General features: G+C 47.7%; 1 long non-coding RNA gene across 2 annotated transcripts; it reads right to left on the reverse strand.

Moving 5' to 3' along the window:
* Positions 1-1,906: 1,906 nt before the first annotated feature.
* On the reverse strand, positions 1,907-7,762 carry LOC141571657 (uncharacterized). 2 transcript variants are annotated; one of them, XR_012496617.1, is made up of 3 exons: positions 7,697-7,762; positions 6,612-6,730; positions 1,907-4,604 (listed from the first exon to the last, which is right to left on the reverse strand). It is a non-coding gene; the product is annotated as an uncharacterized LOC141571657 (long non-coding RNA). The 2 variants fall into 2 exon arrangements; XR_012496618.1 differs by having other exon boundaries at positions 6,608-6,730.
* Positions 7,763-8,535: the final 773 nt, after the last annotated feature.

Here is an 8,535-nt window from a genome sequence, read left to right on the forward strand (position 1 = left end):
CAGGGAGGAATGGGGAGGAATGGGTATTTCTTGCCCATGACTCCTGAGCCCTAGAAGGCCAAGTGGCTCAGTGGGGAGAATGAACGTGGCATTGGCATCAGATAAGCCTGTGCGCTGGACCTCTGCTCCATGTTGTGAGCTCGGCAAATGACTCATCCTCATCAGGCCGCCACTGCCACTTGATACACAGGACTTCATGGGCCTGCTTCAGGTACGGAGTGAGATTTAACACAGGCATGGGTCTAGTGCAGTGTCTGCTGTGTCCACCTTGCTTCCTTTTGCCTCTGTCTGAACCCAGTGAGCCCAGGCCCTTGGATCTATCCTCTGCCTTCCTCAGAGGGACACACAAGGGCGTCCCAACTGTCCTTGTCTTGCCTGATTTTTGCCACACCCTTGCTCCTCTTCTCCAAAACCATATCCACTTGTCACTTCCCTTACTCAGGAGCCTATCAGATGTGGTCCTTGTTCCTGACCACATCTAAACCAGCCTTCTCAGCCTGGCATTTAGGGCCCCTGCATCCTACCTTCCAGCTCCATCTTCTCGCCCTTCTCACCAAACTCCCCTTGCCCGGAGCTGCCTTGGCCCTGACTGACCTGCTCCCCAACCTGTCCCCACATTGCTCATCTCCTGCCACCTCCCTCCTCCCTAGATTTCCGAGCTGGGCCCTGGGCTCATCCATTTCTGAACTCTAACGGATACAACAAGTCACAGAGAAACCAAATCTCAAGCAGCCGCTGAGAGGAAGCCTATCAATAATGGGCCCTAACGCAGTTACCCAGCAGATCGGCTTTGGGAAGAAGCAGGTAATCAAATCTCCCTCCGGTTGCCATCTGTCTCCATTTCCTCCCCTGCCTCACCCATGTGATGCCCGCCTCGCATCCGGAGGCCCAAGCAAGAGGGTCCCGAGCCATAATACAATTCTGTTAAAGAGAGCTTGGGTTCTTTGGGACCAAGGGGAAGATTTTCAGAAAGATGAGGTGGAGAGGACAAGGCCAGAGTCAAGGGCACAAGTATGAGAACAGCACACACCCCAAGACCCCTCTGGGACGGGCAGTATGGACTGGAGCCTGTTGTCCTTACCATTCTTGTTCCTTTTGTACTTTTATCCATATTTTCTTCTTTTCAAGTTTCTACACTGGCAGCTTGATGAAAGGGTCTCAAGTACATGGAAGGTACTTAGACATGTAACTCCCACCCTACAGGGCCGAGAGGCTCAGCCCCAAACTCTGCCCCCCCGGGATGGGCTCCCCACCCTGTGCCTGGCCAGACATGTAACCTGGGATGGCTATTTCACCTCTCTGTACCTGCGTTGGCCCCTTTGTGAAATGCAGGTGGTGGTAGTAACACCCAGCTCACAGCTGGCTGTGAGGACTCAGTGAATGGATCCAGGGAAAGCCTGAGAACAGGGCCTGAGCTGTAGGATGCCTCCCATTATGTGAACTCACACAGTTAGCACGCTGGCTGGTGGAGAGAGAGAACGGCTGCTCCTCAGGGGCCGCGGGGGCCACCCCAATTCTCCCTAATTGCAGCACCGTGGGGTGGACATGATAGCTTTACAGCTGTCAGTGGCCAGCAGCAGACCTACTCTCAGGGTAGTAACGGAGCTCCATTCCTCGCTGTGCCTCAGTAGAGCATAGGGGCTGCAGGCAGCCTGGTCCCCGCCTGCAAAGCCGGCACACCCCAGAGCTTCTCATGCCACTGGTGTGGAGTGAGTCCCCACGTGAGGCTGACAAGCAGCCAGGAGTGGGGAACACCGCCTCTGGCCTGGGAGACACCTGAATGTGGTTGCAGGGCCTGGCAGAGAACTAGAGGGACAGGTCAGCAGGAGTAGGAAACACAGGGGCTAGAGGTCCCCCCACCCCCCCAGACCCTCAGAGGGAGCAGTGGGTGGCATCGAGTCTCTGGTTGCCAGTTTATCATTCATTTATTCCACAAATGTTTACAGTTGGCCTGCTCTGCGCTGGGGCCAGGGCCAGGCCCTGGGGCTCCAGAGGGGAAAGACACCGTCCCTGCCCTCCAGGCCACAAGTTCTAGTGTGGGAGGCAATGGCAGTCACGCGTGAATGGTGGCTGCTGCTGGGGCTCCTCCTGAGAGAGCTGGAGTCAGAGAAAAGGGGGTCATAATATGTACTTTTGACAAAATTGAAACTATATTCAACATACTCATAATTCATATTTTTCAGCAATAATGTCCTACCTTAATAGTCATCCACAACACGATTTCACTAGGCAACGTCATATGGTATAATGTGGCCATGCCACAATTTATTTAGCCCTTCCTCTGCTGTAGGGTATTTCTCTCTTTTTTTTTTTTCTAGCTTCCACTGGTATGCGTAGTGCCAGGGTGCATGAATGTTCTCGTACAGAAACAGATTTTTTTTTCATTTCTTTGATTAGTATTCTAAAACAAAGTCCTAGAAGCAGAATTGCTAGGCCTGAAAAAAAAAGAATTGCTAGGCCTAAAGGGAAGAACATTTTCTTTAAGTCCTGCTCTGTAGGGCAGGACATCCTACTTCGGGCCACCCTATGGTGAGTACAGAAAAGGAGGGGCCGCCTCAGCAGGACCCTTTCAGGAATGGCTAGCTGGGGTTGGTTGCAGCTAGTGTTTATCCATTACAGGTGTATTAACCCCTATTGCTTCCTAGGGACACTACAAAATTTTACACCCTTGGAGCTTGTTGAGCCTCGTGACACATGGGTCTACAGCCCAAGCTGCTCATGCCTATGGAACAACATACTCTGCAGAATCCTTGAGTTAGAGTATCACTTAGGGTTGCATTCAGCGGCAAGTGTCAGAACCTGACCTCAGAGGCTTAACCAAAAGGGGCTTATTTTCCTCACAGAATGAGAAGCACAGAGGTAGCAGCTGCCCCAGACTGATATTATCCATCCACACTTGCCCTCCCTGACCCAGGCTCCTCTAGATTTCCTTGCCTCCAGTCTGAGCATGTGGCTTCCCCTCATGCTCAGAAGATGGCTGCCAGGCCTCCAGCTATCACATCCACGTTCCAGGCAGGTAAAGGGAAAAGAGGAAAGGGCAAAGCATGCTGCCTGCTGAGATCACCTTCCCCGCCCCCACTTTAATCAGGAAAGCCCCAGTCAAGATTTACTTACATCTTGTTGGCCACAACATGTCACAAGGCCCACCTCAGTTTGTGAAGGAGCTTAGAGAGTCTTGCTTTTGCTAGGTGCATGACTGCCCTGGAGAGAACTGGAATCATATAAGTAAGGAGTGTAGAGAGGATAGGTAGTTGGTGGGCACCAATTGCTGTCTGCCACCTCGCTCAAGTAGTACACAAACTGCACGGGTACTTGAAGGATTCTCTTTGGAATGTGCAGCCTGGGGACAGTGAGACCCCCAGGCCCGGAGATACTCAAACAAAGGTTAAATGATTTGGCCAAAATGTCCTGGAGGAGAGTCAAACAACAGAAATAAATCAAGCGATTCCCCAGCTCTCCAGCCTCAGGGCTTTGGGGGAGCATCCCACTTCCTTAATTCTGTTATTATATAAGTTTGGTTTAATTCAGAAAGTATTATGGTCAAAATGCCTGGGTTCACAACCCTAAAATGACTTGCAATTTTTAAAAATAAATTTAATAAGAAACCTGAGGAGTGCTGGTTCACTTCCATTACCATTGTCGGGCGATTTCATGGCTTAGATAGATGCATTCTAAGAAAAAGAAACATCGTAAAGAAAAGGAACAAAAAACTGAAGTATTTAAACAGCTAAGAACAAAGACCGAGCACCAAGATCTATTAGATACATTTATCTATTAAACAAAATTAGTAGTTGTTCATTTATTAGAATGCTTTCGTGCAAGGCAAAATTAGTTATGGTAAGTATTTTGGAAAATTCACTTTGCTGTAACGTATGTAACTAAATAGCAAAGTTGACTATGTAGCAAAATTTATTTCAAGCTAATTACATACTTCTCCCATTATAATTTCCCCAGTGTTCTTCCCCATGACAAAATTATCATCAGGGATTCAATTAGCCAATAGAAAACTATCTAGAATTAGAACTGATGTTAATTGTTCCCTACAATAAAAGAATATTCATATTAAAGTTATTTGGGCTAAGCTCTTGGTAACAAGAAATGGAAATACCTCATTCATTTGAAGCCATCAGTGTAAATGACGTTGTTATCACAATTTTGAGGAAACTTACAATTAAAAATATCTTCTTACACACACACACACACACACACACACACACACACACACACACACAAGTCCAGAGTTCAAACTCACTCTTCTCCTTACTGTGTAAACTTTAGTAAATTCCTAAATTTTCAAAGCCTCAGATTCCTCTACTAAAAATTGGGAATAAACGAGCTTGTAATAATTTAGTGATTAATAGATTCCAAGCACTATGCAAATTATTTGAATTCTCTTATTCAGTTTTCACAACAATCCTATAAGCTGGTTGTTATTGCAGATGAGAAAACTACCGCACAAAAGGGTTAACAGTGAGGCAATGCTCTTCAGCCTGCACCATCCCTGCTTGTCAGTCTTCAGGTGAAGTGAGATCTACGTTGTAAATTGCAGTGTGCTTCACAAATAGTCCACATTGGAGCCTTACGCACTGTCTCAGGACTGTGGGCTAGAAGTAAAATACCAGTTCATTTACTCACTCGACAAATACTTATCCAGTGTCTGCTCTTCCCAGTACTCAGCGTATACTTCAATGAACCAAACAGATGGCGTTTCTCACCCTCAAAGAACTCCCATGTTAACGGGAGGAGACAGACAATAAATAAAATAAATGAGTTTTATATTCATATATATTTGATAGATGGTGATATGAGCGACGGAGAAAAATGAAATAGAAATAGGGAGTGTGAGGGTGGCTAGGGGTTGTCACTTTACGTGGGGTAGGGGCATCAGAGATAGCGTCACTGCGGAGACGTTTGACCTGAGGAGGCAAGGAAGCCCGTCATGTGGACATCTGGGAAAGGTGTTCTAAGCAGAGGGGGCAGCTGGTGCAGTGACTCAAGATGGACGCTTGCCTGGAATGTTTGAGAAACAGCAAGAAGGCTCCAGTGGCTGGAATGGATTAGATAACCAGAGAGTGGGGAGACGGAGGTCAGAGAGGCAATGAGGAGGAAGGTGGTGAAGGTTTTGCAGACCGCTCTCAGGATATTGGCTTTTATTGCGTGAGATTGGAGCCACTGGCGGGTTCTAAGTAGACAAGCTATGTGATCTGGTTCATGCTTTAACAGGATCACGCTGGCCACTGTTGAGAATAGACTAAGCAAGGAGGGAGGGACAGAGAGTTTTGTAGTTAGGAGGCTATTGAGGTGACCCAGCTGAGAGAGGATGGCGGCTAGGACCAGGTGGTGATGGTGGGGATGGTGAAAAGTGGTTGGATTATGGATGTATTCTGAAGTTAAAGTCAGTAGGATTTGCTCATGGGTTGGACAAAGGGTGCGAGAAAAAGGCATCAGGACGACTGACTACCAGGTTTTTTGGTCTGAGCAACTTGGAAGAAGGAGTTACCATTAACTGAGATGGGGAAGACTGTGGGGAAAGCAGATTTGGGAGGGAAGATCAGAGTTCAGTTGTGGACCTACTGACGTTGATATTCCCATTATATATCCAGGCAGAGACATTGAAGCAGGTAATTTGAATACACAAGTCTGGGATTCAGGAGAAAGGCTTGGGCCTAAGATATAAATAAGGAGTCATCAGCATATGAATAGTATTTAAACCAATGTGAGTGAATTAATTTACCAAGGAAGTAAGTGTAGATAAAAAGGAGAAGACATGCAAGGACTGAGTCCCAGGGCTCTCCACTGGCTAGAGGTCAGAGAGATGGAAAGGAATCAGACAAGGAGACAGAGCAGCACAGCCATGGAGATGAGAGGAGAACCAGAGAAGTGGGGTTAATGCTCTGTCACTAAAATTACACTTCAAGTATATATTCTAAGTAAACACTCGTAGCTATGCACAGAAATTCATGGCCAAGGCTGCTCTTGACAGCATGGGTTATAAAAGTGAAAACCAGGAAACAACCTAAGTGTCTAACAATAGGGGATTGGCTAAATCAATTATGATATATCCATATGATGGGCTAGTACACAGTCATGGAAACCCACATTTTATTGAATATTTTAAGAATATTGAGTAACCAATGGGCAGATTTATCTTTATGATCTATTATTAAGTGGAAACAGGAAGTTATAAATAAATTGTGATGGTCAACAAGATCCCTGTGTCAGTCAAAGAGGAGTACAGAAACCACTCTAGTCATTTCACGCAGAAAGGGGCTTAGTCCAGGAATTACCATGTTTCCCCAAAATAAGACCGAGTCTTATATTAAGGTTTGCTCCAAAGGGCACATTAGGGCTTATGGTCAGGGGATGTCCTCCTGAAAAATCATCCTAGGGCTTATTTTCCGGTTAGGTCTTATTTTCAGGGAAACACGGTAGGTGTGTACAAAACTGTGGAAGGTTCATTGTGGAAGGCTGTCAGGTTCATTGCTAGCTTTTAGGGCATCGGGCAGTTGCTGTAACCACAGGACACCTGAGCCTCTAGCACCAGAGCAGAGAAAATGCCTGAAGGCTACTCCTAAATCTCCTATCTGCTGAAGCCCAACATGCTTACCCACCGCTGCCAGGAGAACAATGCTATGATTTATTTCGTCTCTTCCACCTGCCAGATCTCATGGAAGTGCCTCTCGTTTTCTGGCGGGGTTTCTGAGAACTGTAGTTCCGTGGCTTCCAGCCCCTGCTGGGCAGAGAAAAACATGGAACCAGGGGAAGGAAATGATATTGAGTTGCCAGCAAGCAACACTGCACACGTTTACAAATATTTCTTTACAGAGATAATGCGCCTGGAGAAAAGGCTGAAAGCTTAAACACTGTGGTAGGCCAAATAATGTCCCTTCAAAGATGTCTGCATCCTAATGTCTAGGACATGGGAATATATTATGTTCCCTGGCAAAGGGGACTTGGCAGATGTGATTAGGGTTCTGGACCTTAAAATAGGAAGGTTTTCCTGGATTATCTGGGTGGATCCAATCTAATCACATATGCCCCTTAAAAGCAGAGAGTAGTCTCTGGCTGAAAGTGGAAGAAAGACTTGGCAAAAGAGGAAGACAACAGAGGTGTAACAGAAGGAAGTCAGAGAAAGTCTAAGCGTGAAAAAGATACTCCATGCCGTTGCTGGTTCTGGGATGTAGAGGGTCACATGCCATGACCAGGGAGAGGCCCGTAGGAGCTAGGGACTCCCAAGTGACAGCCAGCAAGAAACAGGTCCCAGCCTCTAAACCAGAATGGAGTGCAGCATCCCATGGCCGAGGCACAGACCCCGGAGTGCAAGGCTCTCTGGGCCAGGCCAGGGCCTTTTCGACATATTTTAAGATTCAGAGTTCAACGTATAAACGGCCCTTACTCAAGCCCCATATGTACAACAAACAGATCAAAGCAGAGGCGCATCTTTGGTTGTAGCTGGGGTGGACTGGGGTGATACCCAAGCCCTTCCTGCTCAACCTCAGGAGGCTCCATAGAACCCCTGAAGCCCCCCTGGAGGACAGTGTAGAAAGGGCCCCTCCAACTCGGAGGGTCTCTGGCCTTAGGGAAGGGAGGGAGAGCTCTTCTGGTCTCTAAACTGCTAACACAAGGTGGTGTCTACCCAAAGGAGAAGGCTTTTCTGAGGAAATTGCATTGTTATTCCAAAAAGCAGTCATCTTACCATCTTGGCTCCATCTCACACCACACATCTGGGACATATTTACCAGCAGCTCCCGCCAGGGGCCTGGGCCTGATGCAGAAACCGAGAAGACTGGAAATGAGTAAGACGTGCCAGGGCACTTAGCAGGACCCACCAGTGGCACCTACTTTTCCACAGGAAGCCACATCAGTAAAGAATCCATCATGCTTTTGCAAGGCAATTCTAGGGAAAGCCCTCTTGGGTTGTGGCTGATAGGGGCCAACTCAAATGCCTCAAGCATTCCTCATTCTGCCATGCACCCCTCCATGTTGTAGAAACCCAGGTCCCAACTCCGGAGCCCATCTTGCCTCTTTTCATCCAAGGCCCTGCTTCAAGTGTCTTCCCAGCGTCCTGATTCCCCCAAGGCTGGGCTCTGCCTTGCTCTTGCCGTCTTACAAGAGCTGAATTTCTGCCCTGCCCTCCAGTCTGATGGCAGGAACCCCTTCCTGCTGACCGACCTAAACTCCCCACTCTATTCCAGCCTCCCGTGGCTGGGAAATGGGGTTAGCGCCAGTGGACCCTTGGGATATGCCAAAAGCAGCAGGAAAAGGCTTAGAATCCTTTAATCCTCACAGTGTCATCAGCCTCCAGAGGTCATTGCATTTAATCTCCTGCCTCTGGGCAGGTTGCCCACCATTCACTCTCACTGGCCTCCTGTCAATGGCTGACCAGGCTCTCTCCCACTTTGCCTAAAATCGGTTTCCCCCCACACAGGTCTGTGTGCTCTTGGTCTTCCCTCATGAGAAAAGAGTGAGGCTATGTCAATACCCCATTTGGGTAACATTAACACAGACACAAAGTCACCTCCTTTCCTCTTAAAT

This window comes from Rhinolophus sinicus, linkage group LG05 (assembly GCF_036562045.2).
Source record: "Rhinolophus sinicus isolate RSC01 linkage group LG05, ASM3656204v1, whole genome shotgun sequence".
NCBI classification, from domain to species: Eukaryota; Metazoa; Chordata; class Mammalia; order Chiroptera; family Rhinolophidae; genus Rhinolophus; species Rhinolophus sinicus.